General features: G+C 37.2%; 1 long non-coding RNA gene across 1 annotated transcript in view; it reads left to right on the top strand.

Annotated features, from left to right (window-relative positions):
- Window positions 1-17,402, top strand: part of LOC127851055 (uncharacterized) — a 52,363-nt gene that overhangs the window by 22,336 nt on the left and 12,625 nt on the right. The window lies entirely within an intron of this gene.

Here is a 17,402-nt window from a genome sequence, read left to right as displayed (position 1 = left end):
CATAACTTTTGCAATATTGAAGATAGCAACTTGATATTTGCCATGCATGTGTATCTTATAAAGCTGCACATTTTTAGTGGTGAAAGGTCAAGGTCATCCTTCATGGTCAAAGGTCAAAAAAAAAAAATTCATGTGCATATCTCCAATGTCAAGGTCGCCACGACTAAAAATAGATTTATTTTAAAACAAACTTACAAAGGGGGTTAATTTTCTTTGTTCATTTCAAAAGTTCAGTTTGAGTTGTCTCCCTTTATCAGATTTTTTTTCACAATGAAAACCTGGTTTTGTGACAATTTTGTCCCTTGTTTATAATTAGAATGGGGAATCTATGATCACACGTTGCCTTGACTACTGAGTTAACAATTGTTAAACCGGGTTCATTATCAAAGAAAGAATTACTTATTCCAGTGAAGTCATAATTTTGATTTGAGTGTATGCCGTTTTTTTTAGTCTTAGCAAGAAGGCTATATGCAGTTTGTGGTTTAAAAATGGTATGTCTAGTTAGCCTCGCTATTATTGAAAGGTGTACATCTTCTTCCAGAGGTACATAACAATCTTTTATCCTTAAACATCCTAGATCAAAGTATTAACGGACACCGTTATCTTGTAAGAAATCTCTTCCTAGTATTACGTTCCTATTTATGTTTTCAACAACAAAAAATGGATGTTCAATATATATACTTCCTATTTTAAATTTTAATTTTACATTCCCGCGAACGTATAGCGAGTTACCATCGACCGCCTTTAGATTAATTTTTGTCATTTTAAGTGGTGGTTTGTTTTTTAATAGATCATAAGCTCTTTTACTGAGTACAGAAAGTTCTGCTCCTGAATCTATCAAGCTCCTAAATTTACAATTTCCTATTGAAATGAGACAAGAATTTGGATTTCCACACAAATCAATATTATACGTCTTTACGCTTCCGTCATAACCATAGACCCCTTTTTGGTAAGACGCTCTTAGTTTTTTTTATAAAGGTACGGTTTTCTTTGAGTACATTCTCTACTGAAGTGTCCCAATTTTCCACAATTCCAACAGTCTATTTTGTCTTTCCAATTTTTGTCATATTCGTTCTTGCGTGCGTAACCGTTTTGTCCCACTGCATAACCGTCTTGACCTACCGCGTATGCATTTATTTCGTTTTTCCTACGTCTACAGTCTTGTATAACATGACCTTGTCTCTTACAATACTTGCAAGTGTTTGATGGTCTCAAATGATCAATTTCCATGGGTACAGGTCTATTAAGTGGCGTTTGAACGTTATTATGACTTAAATGTGACCTTAATTCGAATCTTGCTCTTATATTCTGCTCAGCCATTGCAGAATTGACGGCCGCCACTAAAGTAGTTGGATTTTCTCGCACTAATTTAAGGCGTAAATAATCATGTCTCAGGCCATCAATGAAAGTTCCAATTAACTGATTTTCAATAATTTCAAGATTATCATCAACATTTTTATACGCTTCATTTGATAAAGACAGTAACCTTTCTGCGAATTATTGGACATTTTCGTCAGGTTGTTGTTTGACATTTTTTAAGAGAGCGAGAGCATAATGAGGGTCCTGAATTTCTGCAAACCGTGCTTTAAGTTCAGATTTTAAGGATGCTCACGACTCGTCAGGAAAATCAGTTAAATACCTATGAATGTAATCACTAACAAGTCCCCTTCTAGATTGATAAGCTACTAATTTCAATTGGTCCCCCGCTAAACGTGAAAGTACTCCATATTTTTCTATGTTTTTGATCCAGTTTTTGAATTGTTTAGAATTTCCGTCGAAAGTTTGAACTACTTGTGAGACGCTCTGAGTTCCAATAGCATTTGATACACCTCTAATTTGTTCACTTAAATTTTGAAAGAATACTGGTACTGCTTGATCTGCCATCTTAGATAATTAACCTTAGGAAAATAAGTCAGTCACTCACCGAATATTTGCCCGTTCGTTGTGGAGATCCGGCACGTCTTCTTCCCTCTGGCCCGTGAAAGAAGTGGTACTTCCGGTTGATCCTGTCACCGCGCACCAGTTTATTATGTGTCCCGTAGTCACTGTTCTAACACTATTCTATAAGAGAAGACAAGTCTCTGAATAATTTCTAAGTGCTATTTATTCTTTTTCTTAAGTAGAGTACAATACCAAGTGATTCATATCTATCAGACTAACAGAGTGTTCTCTAGATCTCAGGTGCAGAATATGAATCTCACAACAAACACACAGCATTTTATTCTCATCAAAATAAACATAAAATTTAGATAATTATCTCTTATCCCATTCTTGGTTGGTTGACTCTTCTCTTCGGCCGATTTTCTAAACCCACCCCATCGAATAAAATTACCCTTGTTGATTGGATGGATCGCTCATGCCCGTACCACATGTCACAGCAGAAAAGTACAATATACAATTATCACGTTTGACCAATATGTTCGTGATGAACATGTGTGGATAATAACCTTTGTGAATAGGAGACCTCATTTCATTAACATACTTGATCATATAACCAGGTGTTCTCTTATGGACAAACCACATTAGTAGTGTGAAACCTAACACTCCTATAATCAATTACGTAAACCCAGATACCCATAAGATACACACTCAATCCGACCTTGCATTTGTTATGTACATTGGGAAATTGGATATTTCAATTATTTAAATTTCATTATATACCATATCTGAATTGGGGCTTGTTATGTACGAGCCGAATTGTTAATCAAGGACTAAAGACAAATCAACATATGTTCCCGATAATTGAATTACATTGGACAAATGAAACCATACTTCCATAATCAATTTTTCAAATTTCATTACATCCTATCCGAAGATTCTATTTCCTAAATTAGTTTGTTTATACAGCAACAACACAACAACAACAACACAATAATGTACAATGAGATAAATTCTGTTATTATTTATATATTATTATGTTCATTTATATGTCCTTTTATATATATTACAATGTACAATTATAATGTACATTACGTTACAATTGCTGAAGGTGACACAGTCCGTAAATGTACAGACTGTTCCCCTTGAAACCTGATTCCTGCTTGGGCTTTGCCACTTTAGGCCTTACCCCCGGATCCCCCACCTAAGCATCATTTTACATGTGATGCAGGAGGTCCACTGAGGGATGCACTATCTATAGCTGCTTTCACCATCTCGACTACTCCCAACCTCATATTTGTGTCAGTCACAATGACTGGTCCACTAGCCTGTTCCAAGCGTTTATCTTTCTCCACGGCCTTATCCGTCTCAACATCCATATCGGTTATGGATAAAGGTTCAGACTTACTGAACATTAACATAGCCCACATAAGATCAGATGATCTTAGATATGGTATACCCTCCAAAGCTTCACAAGAAATGCTACCATTATTTTCTCTGTAACTTATAATTGATTGGGCAACCTTTTGACCAATACCAGGAACCTTCTGCAATTCTTCTACAGACGCTGTGTCTACATCTACCAATTTTATACTGCTCATGATTGTAGCAAATCAACTAGTTTGTTTTGTCAAATTAATTCTCTGACACCATCAAATAATTGATATAAAAAGAAATCCTTTATTACAAATCGATGTAATTTATTGAATGTACTACTCAATAGAAATGCAAAAAATTCACCAATAATCTAATAATAACTAGTGACCAATGATGGGCCAGAAAGTGTGACTAAATCTATTTGATTTAATCAAACATGAATATATACAATATGTTCAAAAATTATATCTATTTTAGTATATAAACACTCAATAAAAAATTCAAATGCAAGCAATTAACGAATTATCTAATTATAATTAGTGACATTGTTTTAAATCACAATTGAATATATACAATCTGTTGAAAAATATTATCTATTTGAGTATAAAATTACACTCAAAGAGAAGGTCAGACGTTCACCAGTTACCACTTGATAGCTGGTGATATTGTGATTGAATCACCAATTAATTTTTCAAATTTTTACTGATGAAATATAATGTCAGAAATTCACTAGTTATTGCATAATAACTAGTGAATTTTGTCTTCGCCAAAGGTTGGACAATTCCTGTAGGAAAACACTTAAAGTAACACCAAGGAATTGTTATATAACACAGGTCACAAATATATGATCAACAAGGGCAAAATACATGGAAATAAACAATACTGTAAATTAAGAGATCAATTCTATAACACGGTTCACATGACCCCAACCATTGGCTATCAACCAACTATTGCAGTAATCAAATTAATTCGGTACTTGCAGCGCCAATTGTAGTGAAATACGGTAAGTAAATATAACCTCTCAGGGGTTTTTTTTAGAGAAAGGGGAAGACGCTGGACGCTGGGTGAAAGGGGAAAAAAAGAGTGCGAAAGAGAGATATTAGGGGAAAAAATAAAAACTGTTCATTTCAATGTCTATAACTCATCAAAAGAGACTTGTCTCTGTCCTTTTTGTTCTTAAACACATTTAACAGGTATTAAAGTCAAAGTCCTTAATAAAGTTGCAGGTGTAGATCTAATAATGGGAAATGTTTTCAACTATATTTTTGTACTGGGGCCGGGGGACGATGTCAATTTTGTGATTTCAATTTCATGATGAATGGGTTGACGATCTTGATTTGCTACAGTATTGGAAGGGAAAGGAGCGGCAGCTGCCGATTGTCTACTTTCACTTTCACAATGTTCGATGTTGATTACCTCGGAATCCTGCTGGGTTATAACGGTTTTCGATGATTCTTTCTTAAAAAATGCCTCGATGCGTTCACATCCGAGTTCGAATGTTTTATTTTGTTTGTGTAAGAACGCTAATTGTGAGACATTTTTTTCTGTTTTCACGTTTATACCTCGGCTTGCCCGGATGAAAATTCGACTGGTTTCCGGTAAGTAATTGACGAAACCCCCTTCTCGCGCAAGACCGGTATCCAGTAAAATAGTCACATGATTATTACGATTAGTTGCCCAGTTTACATGACGTTATTTAAGAGCTATATTTAGAATAACTGGGATTCCCAGATGTTGTGTGTTCGTCTGGAGAGAGAGAGCGCGAATTCGTTGTACATGGTGCAAATTGGATAATTGTCGAATGCCCCAAGGAAAAATAAACATTTCTTTGAGAGAAAATATTATATTTTGGTGAAAAATGATATTTTTGGTGGGGAAATTGTATTTTAAGGGGAAAAATTCTGGTAGGGGAAGACGCCGAATATCGGCGTCACTTTCTTAGTAAAAAAAACCCCTGCCTCTACACATCAGTCGATGTGGATGACATCAAAGAATGGTGCATCAACAGGATATTTACAGATAAAATTAACAGAAACAAATTTAACACAACTTTTTCTTCTTGAGCAGGATACACACACCGAGTCCCGGCGTTATTTGCGTCTGACATGGCCATTTGTCGGAACAGTCTCGTTATAGGGTTCAGTCATTTTACCACAACTATAACTCTATCTGAAAATCAAATGAAATGCAGCATATGTCTTTTCAAATCATTATATAAACTCTCTGAATATCAAACGAAATGCAGCACATATCTTTTCATAACACTATAACTTTCTCTGAATATAAAATGAAATGCAGCACATGTCTTTTCATTTGTATGGTACTACCAGAAAAATGTTGATACAAAAATGTTGATATAAAAATAGTTATATATTTGAAGATATGGAAAAAATAATTTGTTTTATATTTATGAAGAATAATAAGCATGTAAATTTGCTACTGTGTCAAGTAAAATAATCAAAACTTTGGAATTCATAGGTTTGGATACTATACGCCTATTAATGTGACTTTGACGGACATATTAACATTTCTTCAAAAGCTGTGTTGCATACTTTTTTCTAAATATAGTATATGGGTGGGTGGGGAATGGGATTATTGATGCAAGAACCTTTGGTTCAGTCCTCATGTACATTTCAAATGGTTTCTTTTAAAGCTATCTCTGGCATAAGATCTATGATAAATATAATTTTGTGTAGTATAAGGTTTTTAACAGTATTAACAGAATTTTGTGTTAACATTAAATTTTCCACTTTATTATGTATGTCTAGTAAATTAACTGTGCCTAGTGCATTCCGCACAATTTGAACAATTTAGGTTGCTGATAAATTTGCCTGGGGAGGGTTTAACTCATATGCACTTTCAGACTGCTCAGAGGTTTTTAAAAGCTCTAATAAATTGCATGGAGGATTTCTTATTAGATCAGCCCTAATATGTGGGAATAACCCACAATGTATTGCTCTTAAAATAGTCTTTGGAAATACCTGCTTTACTGCCTTATTCTCAAGCTCATAAACAAAATCTTTAACTTGTTGTCTTTTCCTCTGTTTTATTTGAAAAAATTCAGAAGTTATATGTATTAAATCAACAGTTTGTGAAAATCTACTTAAAAACTGAGTTTTTAATGAATCAAAATCTTCTTTAATGTCATTGGAGAGACTTACAAACCAATCAAATGCAGTTCTCATTGTTAAAATTAGACCAAACCGTTGTGCCAATTGGCTTAAGGAAGTTTTTGCAATACTTCCAACATAAACGTATCTTTCTTACCAAGCCCTTGTATCGTCCTTCTTAGAGTCAAATCTACCAACACTATGAACAGTAAAGGGCCTACCTGCAAATTCCATGGTTCTTCTGACGTCAGGGGAAGCTTGAGCTGACTTCTGCAGTGGGCACTGTGTTCTCAGGCTGTTTGGGTCCTGGTTCGGGGTAGATTCCTCTGAAGGATGCTGGTTGGAGGTAGATTCCTATGAAGGGTGCTGGTTTGGGGTAGATTCCTCTGAAGGGTGCTGGTTGGGGTTAGATTTCTCTGAAGGATGCTGGTTGGGGGTAGATTCCTCTGAAGGGTGCTGGTTGGGGGTAGATTTCTCTGAAGGATGCTGGTTGGGGGTAGATTCCTCTGAAGGGTGCTGGTTGGGGGTAGATTCCTCTGAAGGGTGCTGGTTGGGGGTAGATTCCTCTGAAAGATGCTGGTTAGGGGTAGATTCCTCTGAAGGGTGCTGGATGGGGGTAGATTCTTCTAAAGGGTGCTGGTTGTGGGCAGATTCCTCTGAAGGGTGCTGGTTGGGGGTAGATTCCTCTGAAGGGTGCTGGTTGGGGGTAGATTCCTCTGAAGGATGCTGGTTGGGGGTAGATTCCTCTGAAGGGTGCTGGTTGGGGGTAGATTCCTCTGAAAGATGCTGGTTAGGGGTAGATTCCTCTGAAGGGTGCTGGATGGGGGTAGATTCTTCTAAAGGGTGCTGGTTGTGGGTAGATTCCTCTGAAGGGTGCTGGTTGGGGGTAGATTCCTCTGAAGGGTGCTGGTTGGGGGTAGATTTCCTGAAGGATGCTGGTTGGGGGTAGATTCCTCTGAAGAGTGCTGGTTGGGGGTAGTTTCCTCTGAAGGGTGCTGGTTGGGGGTAGTTTTCTCTGAAGGTTCTTTTATTGGGGTGGATTCCTCTGTACTGTCCTGGATGGGGGTCGATCTCAAGATGTATGGTCCTGGAGCAGTCCGCCTCTTTAACATGTAGAATTATGGGATATTTTATTCACCACCAGTTTTGACAACGCATTGTATGGTGTGTTGTGTTGTTGTCAAGATTTGTTTGTTGAGGAATGTTTGTTCTCTGCTTATTTTTTGAAATGTTCTTCAAATTCTTTCTCATATGTTTCACTGTTTTCAAAATTATCAATGGGAAAAGAAGTATCAGATAATTTTGAAGTAACAACTATTTATGTCCCCCACCACTTATAGAGGGGGACATATTGTTTTTGCCCTGTCTGTTTGTTGGTTTGTTTGTTTGCCCCAACTTTAACATTTGCCATAATTTTTGCAATATTGAAGATAGCAACTTGATATTTGGCATGCATGTGTATCTCATGGAGCTGTAAATTTTGAGTGGTGAAAGGTCAGCGTCATCCTTCAAGGTCAAACATATGGGTCAAAATCGCTCATTAAATGTCACTTTTGCAATATTGAAGCTAGCAACTTGATATTTGACATGCATGTGTATCTCATGGATCTGCCCATTTTGAGTGGTGAAAGGTCAAGGTCAAGGTCATCCTTTAAGGTCAAAGGTTATATATATGGGGACATAGTGCTTCACAAAAACATCTCTTGTTAACTTTGTTGCTCTGTTAGAAGTTGAAGGTAGCCGGACTGCAGCGCCAAATAGAGAAACACCTTTTATTTATGAAGAAGGAATACAGTCATAATACAATACAATACACATACAAATCATACATAATTACAGTTTAAACAAATTAAATCAAACAATGTAGTTAAATATGTTCCTTATCTGCACGCATAATAGAGAAACACCATTTATTTATAAAGAAGGAATGCAATACAGATGGAGGTCTGCATTGTCTTTTTAGCTCAGCTGATTGCTCAAGTGAGCTTTTGAGACCGGTCTTTGTCCGTCGTCCGTTTGTTAACATTTGTTTGTAAACACTCTAGAAGGCACATTTCTTTTCCGATCTTCATGAAACTTGGTCAGAAGCTTTGTCCCAATGATATCTCGGTTGAGTTTGAAACTGGGTCATGCCAGGTCAAAAACTAGGTCACTAGGTCAAAAAAAAGAAAAACCTTGTAAACACTGTAGAAGTCACATTTCATGCCCAATCTTCATAAAACTTTGTCAAAATGTTTGTCTTAATGATATGTTGGTTGAGTTCAAAAGTGGTTCTGGTCCGTTGAAAAACATGGCCGCCAGTGGGCGGGGCAGATTTCCTTATTTGGCTATAGAGAAACCTTGTAAACACACTAGAAGTCACATTTTTGCCCAATCATGATGAAAGTTGGTCAAAACATTGGTTTAATTGATATCTCCGAGGAGTTCGAAAATGGTCCAGATCGGTGAAAAAACATGGCCGCCAGTGGGCAGGGCATTTTTCTCTAAATGTATATAGTGAAAACATGTGAACACTCTAGAAGTCACATTTTTGGCCCAATTTTTATGAAATTTGGTCAGAACATTTGTTTCCTTGATACCAGAGTTGAGTTCAAAAATGGTTCTGGTCAGTTGAATAACATGGCTGCCGCAGGGGGTGGCAGTTTTCTTATATTTTTCTATTGTTAAAAAAAGCTTGAGAACATTCTAGAAGTCAAATTTTGGCCAAATCATCATGAAACTTGGTGAAAAGATCGGTTTTATTTATATCTCAGATGAATTTGCCAATGGTCTCGATCGGTCAAATAACATGGCCGCCAGAGTGGGTGGGGAAGTTTTCCTTATGTGACTAGAGAGAAACCATTTGATCTAACACTATTGAAGTCACATTTTTTGCCTAATCATCGAAAAACTTAGTCAATACATTGGTTTTAGTGATTTCTCTGACAATGATTGCTCAGGTGAGGTTTTAGGATTGGTCTTTGTCCGCCGTCCGTCCGTCCACATTTGGTTTGTAAACACTCTAGCATTTACACTTCTCAATCATTCTTTGAAAGTTGCTGAAAGATCTCAGTCAAGTTTGATAATGAGGAAAATCACATAATTAATGCCATTATTATTGCCCTTAGATTGTCTAAATTTTCATTATATTATACAAAATCCTTGTAAACACAATAGAGGTCACACTTTTGTTTCAGATTTTATGGATCTTTGTCATAATATTTATTTTTGTAAGCAAAGTTTGATGTTTGGTTTCGGGGGTCAACTCAAAATATAGGTCACCAGGTCAAATCTTACAAAAACAAAAACACTCCATACGCCAGAGTTTTGGTTCATGATGAAACTTGACCAGGATGTTTGCCTGGACAATATCTAGGTCAAGTTTGACGTTTGGTAAAGATTGAATGAACCGACTCCTCAGATGAGCGAATTAGGGTCACCTTGGCCCTCTTTTTTTCATGTATGTCCGCTTTCACATCAGTAAAATACGTATAAAATATACTCATGCATCCATTCGAATTTACCCTTATAAATAGTCCTTTAGAATACGCAGACAGCATGCAACTATTTCCACCCGCCTGAGCTGATGAAAGTGTTCTCGGGTCTAGTTACCAATATGGAGGAATCTGAAAATGAACAACAAGTCATGGTTCTTTGTCTGATAATATTGGATGGGATTTAAAACCATAAATCCCTGTAACCAATAATATAGAATTAAACAATTATACTATTATAATACTAAACAATTAAACAATAATACTATTATAATACTAATATGATAAATTACTTTAATTTCTAATATACTATCTTTCTACTTAACAACATTACTACACCCTATGACAAAGGCAACATAACTTCATCTTCGTGGACTTCCATTGTGTCGACACATCTTTTTTAAGAGCTTTGTTGACTTGTTGGGCTCTTGCTATATATTGTTGTATATAAAAACATGGTTCAAATATAAACCATCATGAGACTACATGTCCATGTATCGCCAGTGTCCAGGTCCCATGTATCGCCAGTGTCCGGGCCCCATGTATCGCCAGTGTCCGGCCCCATGTATCGCCAGTGTCCGGGCCCCATGTATTGCCAGTGTCCAGGCCCCATGTATCGCCAGTGTCCGGGCCCCATGTATGGCCTGTGTCCGGACCCCATGTATTGCCTGTGTCAGGGCTTAAAAAAGTCAAAGTGACATTTGCATTCTGTTAATTCCAACTACACTGCAACTCCAATATATCACGGTCCGTTATATCGCGTTGTCCAATATATCGCGAATCGGCTATGGCTCCCAAAAATCTGACGAGCATAATCCCCAAATAAAATGTTTTAATCTGAGAATTTGATGAATTAAAATCCGTTTCAAGCTAGTATTTTCCCTTTTTTTAACAACTTTAATCCAACATTCATAATCCAGTTTTGACCAGATTGTTTGGTTACATTGTACATCACTTTAACACCTGTGTACTGCGATAAACAATAGCCCCTCTTGTCAAACATCACAGGTCATTTCGGGTGTTACCATTCTGTATTGAATTTGCTTTGAACTGCCGAAACTCACCAGTGCACACATGAAGGTGTACACAATTATAACTGTAAATATCACAAGTCAATACTGACCTTAGTGTTTTTCCCAGGAGGGCAAAGGGGCATGGCGCATTACTTTCAAAAAGGGCATTTTAGCGCGCAGTTTAGGCAAAAAAGGGCAAAAACGTTCCATGTTATTTGCTCCACGAAGCAGTTGTGGAAAAAATAACATATAAACAAGCACATTTAATGGTAATAGATGTATTTAACTTACTATGATTTATATTAATATATTTACCTTGCAATGAACATTTAAGTTCCATGCTGTTTCAATAAACTGTACAGCACGACAAACATAATACAGCAATATATGCATATGAATCTGATTATACACAGATCCACTAACATATAAATGAAACCATGTTTGTCTTATCCCATTTTCTAACAATAATCTCGACAGATGTTTAAAATAACATTGCGAGTAAATTGATCTCTAACAATATGCAAACACTCGTTTCCGTGACATACATCCACCGAGTAGATTACAAATAAATAAATTATGTTGTTGCTATCTAAAACATTTTTATGCATCGTTGATTATCACAGACATTTCATTTATTCCTTCTTAATGTATAATCTCCATCGTTAGTTCGATCGTTTACGACGTTATTTGCCATTTTTTGCCGAGTCACAATTTAATTCTGTATAGTCCGCCATGTTGATAAAATGTCAAATGATGTAAGCGACAGGTGCGCATAGCAACGTTAAATCGTATACGCGATTAGTATTTTGTTAAATTGGTATACGTCTCGGTAATTTTTTCAATAATTAGATCTAATTATCTTAAAGACGAAATCGATAAAGAATAAATTTGTTTGTGAATTTAAAAGTAATTATGCGTAAAAAAATATGTTTTGATATAACTGAATAATGCATGCAAAGCACAATTGCCACAAGAATAACATCGAGTTTTTCATCAAATGTCTCCGAAGTAATGATTATATCGTGGAGGAGTACACATTGCCGAGCGAAAAGTGCGCTTGGTATAACATGGCCTCCGGCATTATCGATTGATACTGACACGGGGTTATTCACGCATGACTAATTCACAGCTTTGGGGCAGCCAGTAAGACCTAATCGAGCACTGTTATAGATTAAATCTGCTCAATTAAATATAGTCGATTAGATGTGACGCCTCTCGAGTAAATCAAGCACAGTCGGAGCGTCACAGACAATCAAGGAAGCTGATTTTGCGGACCAAGTTAGATCGTAAGGCAAATTTCGTGGCGAAATTTGCCTTTGAAAAAAAGGGCGCGTGGCGAAATTTGCCTTTAAAAAGGGCAGCGTGGCGATCCGGGAGGGCGGCGTGGCTTTTCGCCACGCTAAAATGGCCTGGGAAAAACACTAGACCTATCTCAACAATCTGTGTGCGTTAGATACAGTGTAAACTACTTGCTTTAAATTTAGAGGTAAAGATCCCTCAGTTTGTCAAAATGCACTATTATTAAAACACAGGCTTTCCATGCTTTTCATGAGAATGAATGACGTCATTTTGTACATGGGTCTAATTTGTGCATGCTTTCTTGAACAATACAACTCGGCAATGTTTTTCGGATTACAAATTTAATTATATGCATTTGAAAATACTCACAAGGAATAATGTTTTGTGTTATACCAATGAATAACATATGGATATAACACATATTTGAATAAGGTAGGTAAATAGCGTGTTTTGAAATTGCATAACGATGCTTATGCATACATATACATGCATACATAACCTTACAATTTATATCGCGCGCCGGATATATCACGGTCGCGGTCTTTGGACCCCTTCAACCGCGATATATTGGAGTTGCAGTGTATCCTAACAAACCTTAATCAAGTGGTCAAAGGTAAACTTGGTAATAAAGCAGCTTGAAAAATGTGCCTTAGCAATAACCTAGCCGTAAAATGATATATTTTAAAATAATTTTGAACAAATGACTTCCATTACCAAGATTTGTAATGGCATTTATCCAGTGTATTTAAAATACTAGTAAATGAATTTCAGCATAAACAAAACAAACTAACCTACATGAATAAGTGTCTATTGGTTAGATAGATAGATAGATAGATAGACTTTTATTTTCCTCCATTCGTGAAGAGCATAACATATAATACATATTATAAATAATTACATACAATCGATTATATACACATACAAGAGATCAAAGTGAAGCAACTCAATACATTATTTACAAAGATAAGTAACATAATAGACTATATATATATATATATATATAATTATTTGGTCAATGACATAATAAAGTCAATGATAATTGACACGCGCGCATGCACGCACCCGCACACACGTACAGGCACCATACAACACATACAACCATAAGAGAAAACAGATAAGGACAACATATAAACATAACAATTTAAATATACACTAATGATATAAGAATACCTAGAATAATGCCGCATGATTAAACACCAATGCGCACGTTTATAGAGACCGAGTTTTAGTTTAAATACTATGAAACTATGTATTCGCTTAGAATATGTCTTAACGCGAAAACTAAAGTAAAGACATAATTAGCGAACATATGTGATAAGCAAATATATGGAATTTTGACACACGACCAACTAAACACAAATCACAAGTGTTGCCTTCCATAAAAGACTTTTATAGTGAAACGTTTACAGTCAAAGTAAGTTCCTCATGGGAATATCATATGTGTCATCATTGGCAGCACCATCATTGTATTAATGTAGCAATTTGCAAATTGAGACGGCAATATCAAGGTACACAAAATGCTTCTGAGATGTTTCAGAGCCCAACTTTAATATGCTCACACATTGCTCAAAGGCACTTATCTGGATGAAGCGTTTAAAGTCATCAATCCCACAAGTCTCAAGAATAAGTGTCCACAATTTCTCACGTTCAACTTCAATAGCAGTACAATAACACAACTTGTGGATAATCAGGCTTTCTGTTCCGAGATTATACAGTTTGCAGATCTGCTTGAACTGATTTGAAATTAATAAGCCGATGCCATTCATTAGGGTTTTGCACAAAGCTTAGAGTTTCTTATTTTCCTTTGCGATAATCCATAAAGGGTAGTAACCGTTAGTTTCAATTTCATGCGCAGTTACGCCCCATGGGTCTCTACCATTTTACCATGTCTTTGTTGATACGTGTCACGATATTGCTTTCGATGATTTGCTTCCACTGTCCTTTGGAAGGGAATATTCCGTGTTCAACATATGAATGTAGATAGTTGGTAAGATTGTATCTTTGTAATATTTTGTACACGTCAGGAATAAAGCCGAAACATTGACAGTCTAAAGCAAGGAATCATATAAGTCTGTTGTTGAATAGATCTTTTGCAAGATACTGTGGATTTAATCTGCAAATTTGTCCTAGTAATTTGAGTTTTTGACACTCGAGTATGTTAACTTTTGGTATAGCATTTATTGTTATTAAACAGAAATACGTAGAAATGCATTTCTGGTATCCTTGCATGTGTTTTAAACAGAAGTTTTGAGTAATTTGCAATTTAAATAGATCACTTGATGAATTGTTATTCCAAAGCTCACTGCCGTAGATAGCCTTAGGTAACACTGCTGAATTGAATATCGTACTCATAGTGATAGGGCTTAGTCTCTCAGGTCCCATGCCTTTAGCGCATACGCTTATATACGTCCCTCTTAGCTTCAAACACGCTTCTTGAATGCAGTTGCCTGTTGACAAGCACGAGTTACATTCAATGCCAAGATGAATGTAACTGTCATTTACAGGAATAGTTTCTGTTCCGAGGTAAAATTCCTTTTGATTGATAAAATTCTTATTGCTATATATCACAACAGAACATTTGTTTGCATTATATAAAAATCGCCACTTATTGGCGTAGCTGGTGCAAATTCGGAGCATATTGTCAAGTCCAGCTCGTGAGTATGACACCAAAACCATATCATCGGCAACAGTTGGTGTGGACATATAGGCACACTCCATTCCCACTCTCTTCCAGCTCTGAAATGAGACCGTTGATATATACCAGGTAGAATAGTGGCGAGCTCTTTCCGCCCTGGCGGGTTCCCTGGTGTACCGGAAGTGGCCCTGATAGCAGGCCCTGATAGCAGTCCCTGGTAACGCACGCGGCTTGTAACATTCTGGTACATATTACAAAAGCCACTAACGAGTTAGCGTCGATGGTTGGCGTATGGGCTTCATCACCGGAAGTGAGAGAGGACAGCTTGTTAAATAAGCCATCATGCCACACCCTGTCAAACGCTTGGCGTGCATCCAGAAAACACTTGTACACAGGTGATAAGTGCTCATAGAGTAGTTTAGGCATTCCCGTAGAGAGAAACTTGTCATGATGCATCCAAGTCCGTCTTGGAACCCTCCTTGTAACCTCCTTATTGAGGTCATTATATTGCCTTTACACCGGTCAAGCAAGACCATCTCGTACACTTTTAGCAAGGTCGAGGATAATGTTATGGCCCGATAGTTTCTTGGTTCATCTCGCCTTTTTCGTCCACCTTTATGCAACGTAATAATGTCACCATCTTTCATTCTATCGGGGATTAGTCCGGACCGTAACATAACAGTATATAACTGAGATAAGGGGTTAGCGATTATGTCTTTACCATATAGGAAGTGTTCGTGGGTGATATTATCAGGACCACATGGTTTCCCCTTCGATAAAGTTTTAATACACTCGGCCACCAATGAGGGAGATACGGTGACGTCTTGATCGGGAGACAAGCCACGAAACGTTTCATCAACTTCCTGTTTGACATAGTGCTCCCACTCAGCATCGAAGTCATGTAAGTTGGATGGAATGTATAAGTCTGTGAAATACTTGGCCCACTGGTCAACTATATCTTCGCGACTTCTATACGTTGTTCCATTAAATTGAATACCCCAGCCAAGATTGGCTCCGGATCCATGTTTCCTGAAATTAACCGTTTTCCAGAAACTCACAGTATCATGCACAGAATCGTGTTCTAGCTTATTGTCAAGTTCGGCCATGTAGCGATCCGCACATTGTCGCATCACCCTCCTGAAGTTAGCATTATCTTCCTTGTATTGACGATACGCGCTATGCTGAGTTCCTCTGGGTCTTCCAGCTCGTTGCCAGGCATCACGTGACTCTGCCATTTGACTGTGGAGGGCGGTGAGGGCATCCGTCCAGAACAGCTTCAAATGTCCTCTGAATCGCCTAGTTGGTAAACAGTCACTTGCAAAAGTATTCATCACTTCACATAACCTGTAGTATAACTGGTCGGCCGTAAGATTTTGTACTGTATCAATCTGTAAAGCTTCATCCAGAGATTCACAATACTTCATTACATGATCATTGTGAGCAGATTTCCAATTAATATATTTCTTACTAGCAACAGGTTCATCAGTATGAATTATAAAATCAAATCAACATAGTATAGGTCTGTGCCTGGAAACATTTAGACGGGCATCATCAGCAACTTCACAGTGACATACACAATCAGATATCTCACAAGGTACAAATACATAATCAATCAACGACGTAAATTTATCATCATAAGATACATATGAATTATAAGGACCAATGCAGGAGTTATGCATATTCATAGCACACAGATTACAATCATTTACAAATTTGTACAGTAATCTCTGCCTATAAGTTCGAATTTGAGATTGAATGTCAGCATTGAAATCACCCAGAAATACAGTGTCACCTTGGTCGCTATATGTATTAAATACATCATACAAGTTATTTATACTGTCATAGTATTTCTCATTTGGATGGTTCACACACAGGAGGTAAACTTGAATAACAAAGATGTATTTCCCTGGGAAGAGTTGCATTTGTATACCCGCTATTCTATCGTCATCAATAGGTAACGGTGAAATAATATTGTCATATTTCTTTTTTCACAAGATGGACACACCGCCTCTACCTATCACGCCTGAGGATGACGAATAATCAACAAGACTACAAACAGTGTGATGACTATAGTCTCTAAGAATAGTATGCATGAAATGTACATTACTAGGCAGTAACCAATGTTCAGATATACCGCATATATCAATGTTGCCTCCGGGCAGTATTTCTGGCAGGTACTCCACGCTAGACATTAAACCGGAAATGTTCCATGTCAGTATATTGAGACCAAAAACAGCCATTGTTAGAAAGATAATCGTTTTCACACACATCACTGATATTAAGCAGTGTTTTCGTTCAGTCAATTTCACTAGATAAATTAACATAACGGTTGTATGTCGGAATGTCATAATACAGACGGTTATCTTCGTACTCACATTGTCTGTCTGTCTGTCGCTGGGCCGTACTCCGGAGTCGTGGTGGGATCTCTGCGCTTCATTGCTTGTTTATTCTTCATTTGTTTCCAGCCCATTTCTTAGGCCGCTCGTTACCAAGCCGCTGATTCCGAGATCCATTCATCGGTACATGATGCTCTCTGCGTGTCTCGCGTGATCTCCATGGTAGGCATCTGACGTACTCGGGGCCAAAAATTGTCGGTCAGAACGAGGCTGGCGTTATC

The sequence above is a fragment of the Dreissena polymorpha genome, chromosome 11 (assembly GCF_020536995.1).
Source record: "Dreissena polymorpha isolate Duluth1 chromosome 11, UMN_Dpol_1.0, whole genome shotgun sequence".
Classification (NCBI taxonomy): domain Eukaryota; kingdom Metazoa; phylum Mollusca; class Bivalvia; order Myida; family Dreissenidae; genus Dreissena; species Dreissena polymorpha.
Note: the sequence above shows the minus strand (reverse complement) of the source record. Positions and strands in the feature narration are given on the sequence as shown.